We start from the raw sequence: 13931 nt of genomic DNA, 5'->3' as shown, positions 1-13931 counted from the left end.
TTGGTTTCAGATGATCAGGGCCTCCATGCTGGTGCTCTTCGTTCCTTCAAGGAGCATGCCCTCCCAGCTGAAGCGGAGAATCCGTCTCATAGCATCGATGGTACCTCTCCAGGCGGCATCTATACGTAATCCAGGTTTCTGAGCCATATAGCAGAGTTGTGAGGATGACTATCATGTTCACGAGGATCGTGGTGTCAGCAAGGATGATGCAGATCTACAGGCTGCAGATCTATATATCACCCACGAGGGGGCGGAGCCACAGGCGGAGCCCACAAGGGCATGAACATAATACAATACAATGCAGTGGTGAATTGTAGCAGCAATATGTTCGCCACATTCACCCCCTGTTTAAAAAATTGAAGTCCAGCGGGGGTCAAGTGGGCTCACAGATCGAGTCTGTCCGGCGCCTTGATCGTTCTCTGTGATCGCCTCAGCTCCGGCTTCGCTGCGGGCACGGGTGTTGGACTCATTGACTCCGGGAGCGTGTCGTCTGGAGCTTCATCACGGTGGGTCGACGATGGGGAGAGGGGGGTGTAGGCCGTGGAGGGGTGGGGGTGGTATTCGGTGTAGGGGGAGTGTACGTGATGGTCGCTGGGGAACCGGCAGGTGCTAGATCCCGGAGGGAGACGATCTTGTCGGCCGTCGCGGTGCGCCACATAGGCATACTGAGGGTTGGCATGTAGGAGCTGGACCCTCTTGACAGGGGTTCGGACTTGCGGCTCCTCGCGTGCTTCCGGAGGAGGACAGGCCCCGGTGTTGTCAACCAGGACGGAAGCGAGACCCCGGAGGTGGATTTTCTGAGGAAGACAAATAGACGGTCGTGGGGGGTCTCGTTCGTGGCTGTGCAGAGGAGCGACCGAATGGAGTGGAGCGGGTCGGGGAGGACCTCCTGCCAGCGGGAAACCAGGAGACTTCTAGACCGTAGGGCCAGAAGGACGGCCTTCCATACTGTCGCTTTCTCCCTCTCCACCTGTCCGTTTCCCCGGGGATTGTAGCTGGTAGTCCTGCTCGAGGCAATGCCCATACCGAGCAGGTACTGACGCAGCTCATCGCACATAAACGAGGAGCCCCGGCCACTGTGGACATAAGTGGGGAAACCGAACAGGGTGAAGATGCTGGCAGGGCCTTAATGACCGTGGCCACGGTCATGTCGGGGCAAGGGATGGCAAAGGGGAAACGGGAGTACTCGTCAACAACGTTGAGAAAATACACGTTGTGGTCAGTGGAGGGGAGTGGCCCTTTGAAATCGACGCTGAGGTGCTCAAAGGGGCGGGATGCCTTCACCAGGTGGGCCTTGCCTGGCCGATAGAAGTGTAGCTTGCACTCCGCGCAGACTTGGCAGTCCCTGGTCATGGCCCTGACCTCCTCGGTGAAGTAGGGCAGGTTGTGGGCCTTGATGAAGTGGAGAAGCCGGGTGACCCCCGGGTGACAGAGGTCATTGTGGATGGCCCAAAGTCGGTAATTTTGAGCGCTGGCACATGTGCCGCGGGACAGGGCATCTGGGGGCTGATTGAGCTTCCCAGGACGATACACGATATCGTAATTACAGGTGGAGAGTTTGATTCTCCACCTCTAAGATTTTATCATTTTTGATCTTGCCCCGTTGTGTGTTGTTGAACATAAAGGCTACCGATCGTTGGTTGGTGACGAGGGTGAACCTCCTACCGGCCAAGTAGTGCCTCCAATGCCGCACAGCTTCCACAATGGCTTGAGCTTCCTTCTCGACAGAGGGGTGTCGAACCTTGGAGGAGTTGAGGGTACGGGAAAAGAAGGCCACGGGCCTGCCTGCCTGGTTAAGGGTAGCAGCCAGGGCGACATCCGCCGCGTCGCTCTCCACCTGGAAGGGGATGAACTCGTCCACCGCGTGCATCGCGGCCTTGGTAATGTCTGCCTTGATGCGGCTGAAGGCCAGGCGGGCCTCAGTCGTCAGGGGAAAGATGGTGGCATTGATAAGGGTGGGCTTTGTCCACATAGTTGGGGATCCACTGGGCATAATATGAGAAGAACCCCAGGCATCTTTTCAGGGCCTTGGGGCAGTGGGGAAGGGGAAGTTGCAGGAGGGGGCGCATGCGGTCGGGGTCGGGCCCTATGACTCCGTTTTCCACGACATAGCCGATGGCTAGTCGAGTTGTGCGGAAAACGCATTTCTCCTTCTTGTCGGTGTGATTGAGGGCTTTTGCGGTTTGGAGAAACTTCTGACGGTTAGCGTCGTGGTCCTACTGATCATGGCAGCAGATGGTGACGTTATCCAAGTACCGGAACGTGGCCCACAGCCCGTACTGGTCAACTGTTCATTCCATCATTCTTTGGAATTGGTGACGCCGAAGGGGACCCTGAGGAAGTGGAAGAGGCGGCCCTCTGCCTCAAAGGCAGTGTAGTGGCGGTCTTTCGGGCGGATCGGAAGCTGGTGGTATGCGGACTTCAGATCTACCGTGGAGAAAACCCGGTAGTGTGCAATCTGATTCGCCATGTCCGCTATGCGGGGAAGGGGGTACGCATCGAGTTGCGTGTAACGATTTATGGTCTGGCTGTAGTCTACAACCATCCGGTTCTTTTCCCTGGTCCTGACGACCACCACTTGGGCTCTCCAGGATCTATTACTGGCCTCGATGATCCCCTCCCTCAAGAGCCGCTGGACCTCCGACTTGATAAAAGTCCTGTCCTGGGCACTGTACCGCCTGCTCCGGTGGCGATGGGTTTACAGTCGGAGGTGAGGTTTGCGAAGAGCAGGGGAGTGGCTACCTTAAGGGTCGCGAGGCTACAAACGGTGAGAGGGGGTAGGGGCCTGCCGAACTTCAGGGTCAGGCTTCTGAGGTTGCACTGGAAATCCAGTCCTAACGAGAGGAACGCAGAGATGGGGGAGGACATACAGTTTAAAATCGGCGTGCTCGGAGCCCTGTATCGCGAGGTTCACACACAGTAGCCCCGGATCTGTACTGAATGTGATCCGGAAGCAGGGGAGATTGTTTGGGATGCGGGGGAAATCTGGAGGGAACAGCGCCTTAGTGTCCGGATGGATGAAGCTCTCCGTGCTCCCAGAGTCAAACAGACAGGGCGTTTCGTGCCCATTGACCCGGACGGTCATGGAGTTCTTGAGGTGCTTGGGCACTGACTGGTTGAGAGTGACAGTGCCAAGCTGCGGGTAGCCGGCGTGGTCGGTGGTAGTGGGGTGGTCCCAAGATGGCGGCCCCCATCGGTCGCACACGTCGGGCGGTGTTGAAGATGACGGCCAAGATTGCGGCCCCCGTCGGTCGCACATGTCGGGTGGTGTCCAAGATGGTGGCCCCCATGAGTCGCACGTGTTGGGTAGGGTTAAAGATGGTGGCCCCATGGATAGCACGAGGCGGATGAAGCATCAGAATGGGGCGTTACCGGCAGGCACGCAGCCACGCTGCGGCGTCTGAGTCGGGCCTGCGATTTTGGCACTTTGGGTCGGGCCAAGCAGATTTTGGCAAAATGTCCTTTCTTGCCGCAGTTGCTGCAGGTCGCATTCCAAGCTGGGCAACGCTGCCTGGGGTGCTGGTTCTGACCGCAGAAATAGCGAGGTGGCCCTCCGGGTTGGGCGGGCAGCTGCGCGGCTCAGGCCTGGGACACCCTCGGGTCGCGTGATGGTCGCGCCTCCGGCGCCCACGAGGAAATCGCATGGTCAGAAGGGAAAGCATTTAGGCTCTGGAAGGCTGCCTCGAATGAGGTGGATAGTTTTACCGTCTCGTCTAGGTTGAGGGCGCTGTTTTCGAGCAGGCGCTGTCTGACATAGTTGGACCGACTCCAGCCACATAGGTGTCTCGGATGGCGAGTTCCATGTGCTGCGAGGCCGTGACGTCCTTGTAGTTGCAGTTTCAAGCGAGTACCCTCGGGTCGCACAGATATTTCTCCAGTGATTCCCCAGGGCGTTGACGACGTGTGGTGAGGAGATGCCGCGCGAACACTTCGTTCACCGGCCTCACATAATGTCTTTTCAGGATCGCGACCGTGTCTGCGTACGTGGTCGCGTCTTCGATTAGTACAGAGATTCTGTGGCTCACCCGGGCGTGGAGGAGACTCTGCTTCTGTGTTTCGGTGACAGCGGGCGAGGAGGAGGCGGCGAGGTAGGCCTCAAAGCAGCAGAGCCAGTGTGAAAAGATTCCTTTTGCTTCAGCTGCCTGTGGGTCGGGTTCCAGTCGATCAGGTTTGAGGGCGGCTTCCATTGCATATTTTAGCTTATTAAATTGACGCAACCATCAATTCACACAAGACGATTAGTAGAAATGAAGTGGTTTTAATAAGCTAGATCTGTGCGTGCCTGCGACTGCTCTGTACTGAGTGCCGCCTGCAGGCTGCAGATCTATATATCACCCCCGAGGGGGCGGAGCCACAGGTGGAGCCCACAAGGGCATCAACATAATATAATACATTACAGTGGTGAATTGTAGTGAGGTTGGAGGAGAGGGTGCTGTCGCTGGCCGGGTTGGAGGAGGAGGGCGAAACATCAGTTATCTATGGGAGGCTGCTGGCAGAGAGCTGGAGGAGTTTAAGACAAAATGGGAGGAGGAGGTGAGTTGGAGGAGGGGGTGTGGTGTGAGACCTTGGGGAGGGTGAATGCCAAGTCGCCATGTGCGAGGCTCGGGCTCATAAAACTGGAGGTGGTGCATCGGGCGCACTAAACAAGGGCAAGAATGAGTCGGGAGCTTGAGTGGTTAGAAGGTAAGTGTGAGTGGTGTGAGAGGGGTCCAGCGAATCGCCTACATATGTTGTGGGCATGTTCTAAGGTAGCAAACTTTTGGGGCTCGCTCTTACCATGTCGGTGATCTTCGGCAGGGAGCTGGAGCTGCGCCCCCAGAGGCCATATTTGGGATGTCAGAACTGCCGGATTTGCAGGCTGTTTGCTCATCGGTAGGTTTTATTGAAGTGGAGGTCAACTTCTTCACCCAGTGCCTCGGTGTGGCTGGGAGACCTCCCGGAATTTTTGTATTTTAAGAAAGTTAAATACACACTAATGGGCTCAATTGGGAGGTTCTATATAAGATGGCAACCATTTGTTATGTATGTTCGATAAAGGCCAGCATCGCCCTCGCCTACCCCCGAAGGAGCCAACGACTTGCGCCTATATCCATCCAACATAGGATAATAATAATAAAAAATAATAATAATAATCGCTTATTGTCACAAGTGGGCTTCAATGAAGTTACTGTGAGAAGACCCTAGTCGCCACATTCCGCCGCCTGTTGGGGGAGGCTGGTACGGAAATTGAACCCGCGCTGCTGCCTTGTTCTGCATTACAAGCCAACTGTTTAGCCCACTGTGCTAAACCAGCCCCTGGTTCAAGTACACAGTTGAAGTACTCTTCTCTTTCTCTCCTCTTTCCCCCCCCCCCCCCCCCCACCACAAAACCAGTTGGTGCATGTCCAGATCAGGAATGGAAGCCACTAGTCTCCTAACAAGCACCGCATTGTCCCACCGCATTGCCCCAATTTGGCACATGGATGTTTACCAATATCACCCCAGTGCCTGCCAAAGACCTGCTGACCGTCACAAATCTCCCGCTGAGATCTGCCACAGTCCTGGTGGCCGAGAATGGAACGCATTTGTTAACTAAAATCGCTCCTCGGGGCCCTTCCATCAAAGCCTGAGTGATGTACAGCTCACCCCCACCCCTTCTGCAATTTGGTCTGATCCCCCACCCACAAATGAGCCTCTGCAGAAACACCACAATACCATTCATATTCTTTAGGTGAACAAAAACCTTGACCTTTTTACTGGACCCCCTCCCCAATCCCCTTTTGTTCCAGGTGTCCAACCAAATTGGGGGCTGCCCACCCCCCTTCATCCCCGAGTCAGTCAATTCCCTGAAAGGGATAATCAAGTAACTACTCAGAGTACAGGCCCAAGACCCACCCATAAAATGAAACAAAGAACAGCCCGTAGTCACCATCAGCTCCAAGGATAAAACATGCAACATAAAACAGTATCCCCACACACCCAAGTTCCCAACAGAAACTATATATTTTCAACAGACTAACATGAGACAACAGCCCTCATAACAGTTCTCCCCCCCCCCCCCCCCCAAACAATAAACACAAACCCATTAACCCCAAGAACAATGAAATACCCACAAACAATTTCAAATATGTACGAGATACCGTAATTCCCTCCTCCACCCACAGCAATCAAAGCCCTCACATAGCACAGTTAACTAGAGCCAAGTCCATGCTTTGCAACAAAGGCATCTGCCTCCTCCAGTGCATCAAAATAATAATCCTTTGACTCGTGTAACATGCAGCTTCGCTGGGTACACCACTCCAAACCAAACTCCCTTCTTATGTAATGCGGCCATAGCATTGTTAAAGTCAGCCCTCATCTTGCCTATTCGGCTCCAACATTCTGGTAGAGCCTAACTAGATTATCCTTCCACTTCCAATTTGATGTTCCTTGGCCCACCTTAGGACCTGTTACTTCTCCTGAAAGCTCATGGTGGTTCGATTGGCCGGGCTGAGTGTCCGATGGGCCCTACCCATCACTGGAGGAGACGCGGGTCTACCATCCCCCATCATCTTCCCAAACATCTGCAAGAAATACGCAGTGGGAGTCGGGCCCTCCGCCATTCCCACGACTCTGAGGTTCTGCCGCCTCAAATGATTCTCCATCATCGACTTGGGTCCCTACCTCTCTTTCTCATCAACTACCATGGCTATCTCTGCCTCCAATGAGGCAATTTGTCACCATGCCTCGGCAGAGCCTTCTCCACACTCTTTAACATCTCGCCATGTACTTCATGGTAGCACTGTTGCTTCACAGCTCCAGGGTCCCAGGTTCGATTCCCGGCTTGGGTCACTGGCTGTGTGGAGTCTGCACGTTCTCCCCGTGTCTGTGTGGGTTTCTTCTGGGTGGTCTGGTTTCCTCCCACAAGTCCCAAAAGACATGATGTTAGGTAGTTTGGACATTCTGAATTTTTCCCTCTGTACCAGAACAGGTGCCGAATGTGGTGGCGGGGCTTTTCACAGTAAACTCATTGCAATTTTAATGTAAGCCTACTTGTGACAATAAAGATTATTATTTATTTTCACCATCTCGGCAGTCTTCTCCAGTCTCGAATGGACTGGAGAGCCTCCTCCAGCGACTTAAACAAACATAAAAGCTGCATTTTGAGCGTAATTTTGCAGCATTGTCAAGTCTCTGTAACAACAAAAAATTGATAGTGTTGCTCGAACATCTGGTGAAAAAGAATGCTTATGGTTTATACTTAAATGTATTATTTTGGGAAAAATTAAATTGGGTTTGCTTTCAGTATTTAAACTAATACTGTCATATTTTAAAAAAGATTTAAAGGAAATGTAACTCCAGGGGTAAAATGCTTTGAATATTCGTTAGTTGCCCCAATTATTCCTGTTTGCCTCCTAAATATTCCTTTCGAAAAAATCCAGTTCCTCGCTCCCTTTGTGGAGCTCAGGACATGGCCTGTGAAAGAAAGCTGGAGGAATGCGCAGAGATTTGAGTTAAGGAAAGCTCAGTTAGGTCGGAAATCAAACTAGAAAATGGATAACTTCCAAGAGCTGAGGGGGATTCTCGTATTACTACGACTACACTTTTCGCTTGTCTTTCTGACAGGCACAAAGTGTTTTTCCTGGGGCCCTCTGAAAGATCATTTAAGAAATTTTGCCCTTGAATTTTTGAAGAACTAAAATATGCATTGGATGGATCTAGAGATGAAGCAATTGAACAATTTAAATAGAATGACAATTTAGCTACTTATTTCATTGTTGCAATTGCTCGTATCCAGTGTGTGTATCACTACTTTTTAAGTACTTGTTTATAAATAATTAGAGGTTGCAAATAATTTATTCTGAATGTGCAAAATATCTTCATGTCCCATTAACTTGAAGAACCACAATGCTCCGTAATGATAGTCTAACATAACCCCAAATGTTTTGTACGATCCTCATGATGTAATCTGCCATTGCCGCAGTTACGTTCTACAAAATGTTGTTAATTTCCTGAAAGAAATGCATTTTTTGGCAGTTATTTTAATTCATTGAAATGCAGATAATACATTGGTGGAGAAATTATGATGGGCAGAAAATACTGTGCTGATGTCTTCAGTACATTATTAGTCTTTTGCACAGCTGAAGATGTTTTAATTAGTGACTAGACGATGATCTTGTGATGTGTGTAACGTCTTGTTAGATCACCGCTGAAGGCAGCTAGTGTTACAGCTAGGCTTTAATTCAAAGCTTCATGATAGCACAGTGCTAACAGTGGTTAGCGCTGTTGCTTCACAGCACCAGGGCCCCGGGTTCAGTTCCCGGCTTGGGTCATTGTCTGTGTGGAGTCTGCACGTTCTCCCCGTGTCTGCATGGGATTCCTCCTGGTACTCCGGTTTCCTCCCACAAAAGTCCTGAAAGATGTGCTTGTTAGGTGAATTGGACATTCTGAATTCTCCCTCAGTGTACCCGAACAGGCGCCGTAGTGTGCTGACTAGGGGATTTTCCACAGTAACTGCAGTGTTACTGTAAGCCTACTTGTGAAACTACTAAAGATTATTATTATGATAAACAATGTTGCTCTTTGGTCAAAGGCTTTCCAGATGGGGTTTAGATATTTCAGTAAGCTCGGGGAAGGTGGTAAAAGAGGGGGAGGGGTGGCATTGTTAGTCAAGGACAGTATTAAGGTGGCAGAAAGGACGTTTGATGAGGACTCGTCTACTGAAGTAGTATGGGCTGAGGTTAGAAACAGGAAAGGAGAGGTCACCCTGTTGGGGGTTTTCTATAGGCCTCCGAAAAGTTCCAGAGATGTAGAGGAGAGGTTTGCAAAGATGATTCTGGATAGGAGCGAAAGCAACAGGGTAGTTGTTGTGGGGGACTTTAACTTTCCAAATATTGACTGGAAACGCTATAGTTCGAGTACTTTAGATGGGTCCGTTTTTGTCCAATGTGTGCAGGAGGGTTTCCTGACACAGTATGTAGATAGGCCAACGAGAGGCAAGGCCATATTGGATTTGGTACTGGGTAATGAATCAGGACAGGTGTTAGATTTGGAGGTAGGTGAGCACTTTGGAGATAGTGACCACAATTCGATTACGTTTACTTTAGTGATGGAAAGGGATAGGTATATACCGCAGGGCAAGAGCTATATCTGGGGGAAAGGCAATTATGATGCGATGAGGCAAGACGGGATGCATCGGATGGAGAGGAAAACTGCAGGGGATGGGCACAATGGAAATGTGGAGCTTGTTCAAGGAACAGCTACTGCATGTCCTTGATAAGTATGTACCTGTCAGGCAGGGAGGAAGTGGTCGAGCGTGGGAACCGTGGTTTTCTAAAGCAGTCGAAACACTTGTCAAGAGGAAGAAGGAGGCTTATGTAAAGAATGGACATGAAGGTTCAGTTAGGGCGCTTGAGAGTTACAAGTTAGCTAGGAAGGACCTAAAGAGAGAGCTAAGAAGAGCCAGGAGGAGACATGAGAAGTCTTTGGCAGGTAGGATCAAGGATAACCCTAAAGCTTTCTATAGATATGTCAGGAATAAAAGAACGACGAGGGTAAGAGTTGGGCCAGTCCAGGACAGTAGTGGGAAGTTGTGCTCGGAGTCCGAGGAGATAGGAGAGGTGCTAAATGAATATTTTTCATCAGTATTGACGCAGGAAAAAGACAGTTGTTGAGGAGAATACTGAGATTCAGGCTACTAGACTAGAAGGGCTTGAGGTTCATAAGGAGGAGGTGTTAGCAATTCTGGAAAGTGTGAAAATAGCCAAGTCCCCTGGGTCGGGTGGGATTTATCCTAGGATTCTCTGAGAAGCTAGGGAGGAGATTGCTGAGCCTTTGGCTTTGATCTTTAAGTCATCTTTGTCTACAGGAATAGTGCCAGAAGACTGGAGGCTAGCAAATGTTGTCCCCTTGTTCAAGAATGGGAGTAGAGACAACCCCGGTAACTATAGACCAGTGAGCCTTACTTCTGTTGGAAAGGTTTATAAGAGATAGGATGTATAATCATCTAGAAAGGAATAATTTGATTAGAGATAGTCAACACGGTTTTGTGAAGGGTAGGTCGTGCCTCACAAACCTTATTGAGTTCTTTGAGAAGGTGGATGAGGGTAAAGCAGTTGATGTGGTGTATATGGATTTCAGTAAAGCGTTTGATAAGGTTCCCCACGGTAGGCTACTGCCGAAAATACGGAGGCATGGGATTCAGGGTGATTTAGCAGTTTGGATCAGAAATTGGTTAGCTGGAAGAAGACAAAGGGTGGTGGTTGATGGGAAATGTTCAGTTGGAGTCCAGTTACTAGTGGTGTACCACAAGGATCTGTTTTGGGGCCACTGCTGTCTGTCATTTTTATAAATGACCTGGAGGAGGGCGTAGAAGGATGGGTGAGTAAATTTGCAGATGACACTAAAGTCGGTGGAGTTGTGGGCAGTGCGGAAGGATGTTACAAGTTACAGAGGGACATAGATAAGCTGCAGCGCTGGGCTGAGAGATGGCAAATGGAATTTAATGCAGAAAAGTGAGAGGTGATTCATTTTGGAAGGAATAACAGGAAGACTGAGTACTGGGCTAATGGTAAGATTCTTGGCAGTGTGGATGAGCAGAGAGATCTCGGTGTCCATGTACATAGATCCCTGAAAGTTGCCACCCAGGTTGAGAGGGTTGTTAAGAAGGCGTACGGTGTGTTAGCTTTTCTTGGTAGAGGGATTGAGTTTCGGAGCCATGAGGTCATGTTGCAGCTGTACAAAACTCTGGTGCGGCCGCATTTGGAGTATTGCGTGCAATTCTGGTCGCCGCATTATAGGAAGGATGTGGAAGCATTGGAAAGGGTGCAGAGGAGATTTACCAGAATGTTGCCTGGTATGGAGGGAAGATCTTATGTGGAAAGGCTGAGGGACTTGAGGCTGTTTTCGTTAGAGAGAAGAAGGTTAAGAGGTGACTTAATTGAGGCATACAAGATGATCAGAGGATTGGATAGGGTGGACAGTGAAAGCCTTTTTCCTCGGATGGTGATGTCTAGCATGAGGGGACATAGCTTTAAATTGAGGGGAGATAGAAGACAGATGTCAGAGGTAGGTCTTTACTCAGAGAGTAGTAAGGGCGTGGAATGCCCTGCCTGCAACAGTAGTGGACTCACTTCCGGGTGCGGCTATGCAGAGCTAGGTCGCATATTCGGCAGCTCCTGCTTGGAACGGACTTTTGGGCTCTTTTACAGGGCCCCCATGGCATTTGTTTGACATTTCCCGGTGTGGGAAGAAGGCTGCAATATTCCCCCGACAGTGTCCCCCAGGAAAGGTATGTCTCTTGGTTGCCAGACACACGCAGAAACAGTAAAAGATTTGGCTGCAACTGCAGGATAAACAGGGCCTCTTCCAGCATGCAGGCGGGGGAAGGGCAAGCTTAAAGCTGCAAGCTGACCTGAGGGCCTGTATCAAAAGTGAATTCTAGCAGCAGAGGGAACAACTGTGAAAAAACCTCATCAAGGCCACTGAAGGGACTTCCGGTTGCGGTGATGCCTAGCTAGCCGCACGCTTCGGCGGCTCCAGCTCCGACGGACCTTCGGGCTCTTTTAAGAGCCCCAACGGGGAATTTTTCGACGACGCAACCCGGTGTGGGGCGTGTGAGAAGGGAGTCCCCCCCAAACGAAGGAGGAAAAAACCGGCGGCGGCGGCTGCAGCGCGAGGAATCGTCGACCAAAGGGTCAGAAAGAGAGAAGTACAAGATGGCGGCGGAGAAAGCGCAGGCGACATGGGGGCCTGAGCATGAAATTGTGAGAAGGTGCGTGGAGCTGCTGAAGAGGGAGGTGCTGACCCCGTTGCTACAGGCAATTGAGGGGCTCAAGGAGACATTAAAGACCCAGGAGACAGAGCTCCGTGTGGTGGAGCAGAAGGTGACAGATATTGAGGACGAGATCCTGGGCCTGGCGGTTAAGACACAGACGCACGAGGCACTTCATAAAAAGTGTACTGAAAGGATTGAAGCCCTAGAAAATGGAGCGCGAAGGAAGAACCTTCGGATACTGGGTCTCCCTGAGGGTGTGGAAGGAGTGGACTGTGGAGCGTACGCAAGTACGATGCTGAGCTCACTGATGGGTGCTGAGGCCCCTACGGGCCCCTTGGAGGTGGAGTGGGCAAATCGGATTCCGGCAAGAAGACCAAAAGCGGGAGAACCACCCAGGGCGATAATCGTGCGATTTTACCGCCTTAAGGATAGAGAAGAGGTCCTGAGATGGGCTAAAAAGGTGCGGAGTAGCAGATGGGAGAATGCAGTGGTACGGGTATACCAGGATTGGAGTGCGGAGGTGGCGAGAAGGAGGGCGAGCTTCAACCGAGCCAAAGAGGTGTTGCATAAAAGGAAGGTGAAGTTCGGGATGCTGCAGCCGGCAAGACTATGGGTCACATATCAGGAGAGGCACCATTATTTCGAGACGGCGGAGGAAGCATGGACCTTCATCAAAGAAGAGAAATTGGATCGGAACTGAGGGACTGATGCTGCACGAAATGTTATTGTTAATGTTACGGTGGAAGTTAATTGAGAAGTAAACAGGGAAGGGGGGAGACATTGGGGAAATGTGGGCGCCGGTGAGGGGGGAAAGACGGGACATAGTTGGAGAATGGGGAAGGGGAGGGGGAGGGGAAAGGGAGCTGCGCCATAAGAGGCGGGTCAGGTAAAGGGATGTTCCCGCACCAGAAAGAATAAGGCGGGAAGACAGGCGCAAGGCGGATGGGAGTTCCCCACATGGGGGGGGTCGAGGAGTGAGCAGGAGTAGCCGGGGTCAGTTGAAGTCAGCTGACTTACGGAAGTAATATGGGGGGAGCAATCATGCTAGAAAGAGATCTAGCGGGGAGGGGGGAGGGGGGGGGGGAACAACTGGGTTGCTGCTGCGGAAATCCAAAAGGAAATGGCTAAAGAGTGGGTGGGCGGGGATGGTGTGCGACGCTGGGGGAGCGAGCGGGAGCGCGGAGGCGGGATATGGGACTGGCCTAGAGAAGGTAATGGCTAGTCGACACGGGAGGGGGGCAGGTAGCCCCCTAGTGAGGCTGATCACGTGGAACGTGAGAGGCCTGAACGGACCGATAAAAAGGGCCAGAGTGCTCGCGCATTTGAAAGGAACAAGGGCAGACGTGGTTATGCTCCAAGAGACGCACCTAAAGGTGGCGGACCAAGTTAGGCTAAGGAAAGGATGGGTGGGACAGGTGTTCCACTCAGGACTGGACGCAAAGAATAGAGGGGTGGCCATTTTGGTGGGGAAACAGGTCGCATTTGAAGCAAAGAACATCGTAGCAGATAGCGGAGGTAGATATGTAATGGTGAGTGGCAGGCTGGAGGGAATGGAGGTCGTGTTGGTTAACGTGTATGCCCCAAACTGGGACGATGCGGGATTTATGAGACGGATGCTGGGGCGTATACCGGACCTGGAGGTAGGAAACTTGATTTTAGGAGGGGACTTTAATACGGTGCTGGACCCGGGGCTAGATAGATCCAGCTCAAGGACCGGAAGAAGGCCGGCAGCGGCCAAGGTACTTAAGGGGTTTATGGACCAAATGGGGGGAGTGGATCCATGGCGATTTCTTAGACCTAGGGCTAGGGAGTTTTCCTTCTTCTCCCATGTCCATAAAGTGTACTCCCGGATAGATTTTTTTGTTTTGGGAAGGTCGTTGATCTCTAGGGTGGAAGAAGCTGAGTACTCAGCCATAGCGGTTTCGGATCATGCCCCACATTGGGTGGACCTGGAATTAGGAGAGGAAAGGGAGCAGAGAACACTCTGGCGATTAGATGTGGGACTGATGGCAGATGAGGGAGTGTGTGCAAGAGTGCGGGGGTGTATTGAGAGATATCTGGAGGTCAATGACGACGGCGAGGTCCCTGTGGGAGTGGTATGGGAAGCACTAAAAGCGGTGGTCAGAGGAGAGCTGATCTCCATTGGGGCCCACAAAAGGAAAACAGAGGCCAAGGAAAGGGAAAGGTTACTGGGGGA

The 13931-nt window shown here is 51.4% G+C and overlaps 1 protein-coding gene across 12 annotated transcripts in view; it reads left to right on the top strand.

Annotated features, from left to right (window-relative positions):
* Nucleotides 1–13931, top strand: part of clip1a (CAP-GLY domain containing linker protein 1a) — a 282555-nt gene that overhangs the window by 192435 nt on the left and 76189 nt on the right. The window lies entirely within an intron of this gene.

This window comes from Scyliorhinus torazame, chromosome 1, assembly GCF_047496885.1.
Source record: "Scyliorhinus torazame isolate Kashiwa2021f chromosome 1, sScyTor2.1, whole genome shotgun sequence".
Lineage (NCBI taxonomy): Eukaryota > Metazoa > Chordata > Chondrichthyes > Carcharhiniformes > Scyliorhinidae > Scyliorhinus > Scyliorhinus torazame.
Note: the sequence above shows the minus strand (reverse complement) of the source record. Positions and strands in the feature narration are given on the sequence as shown.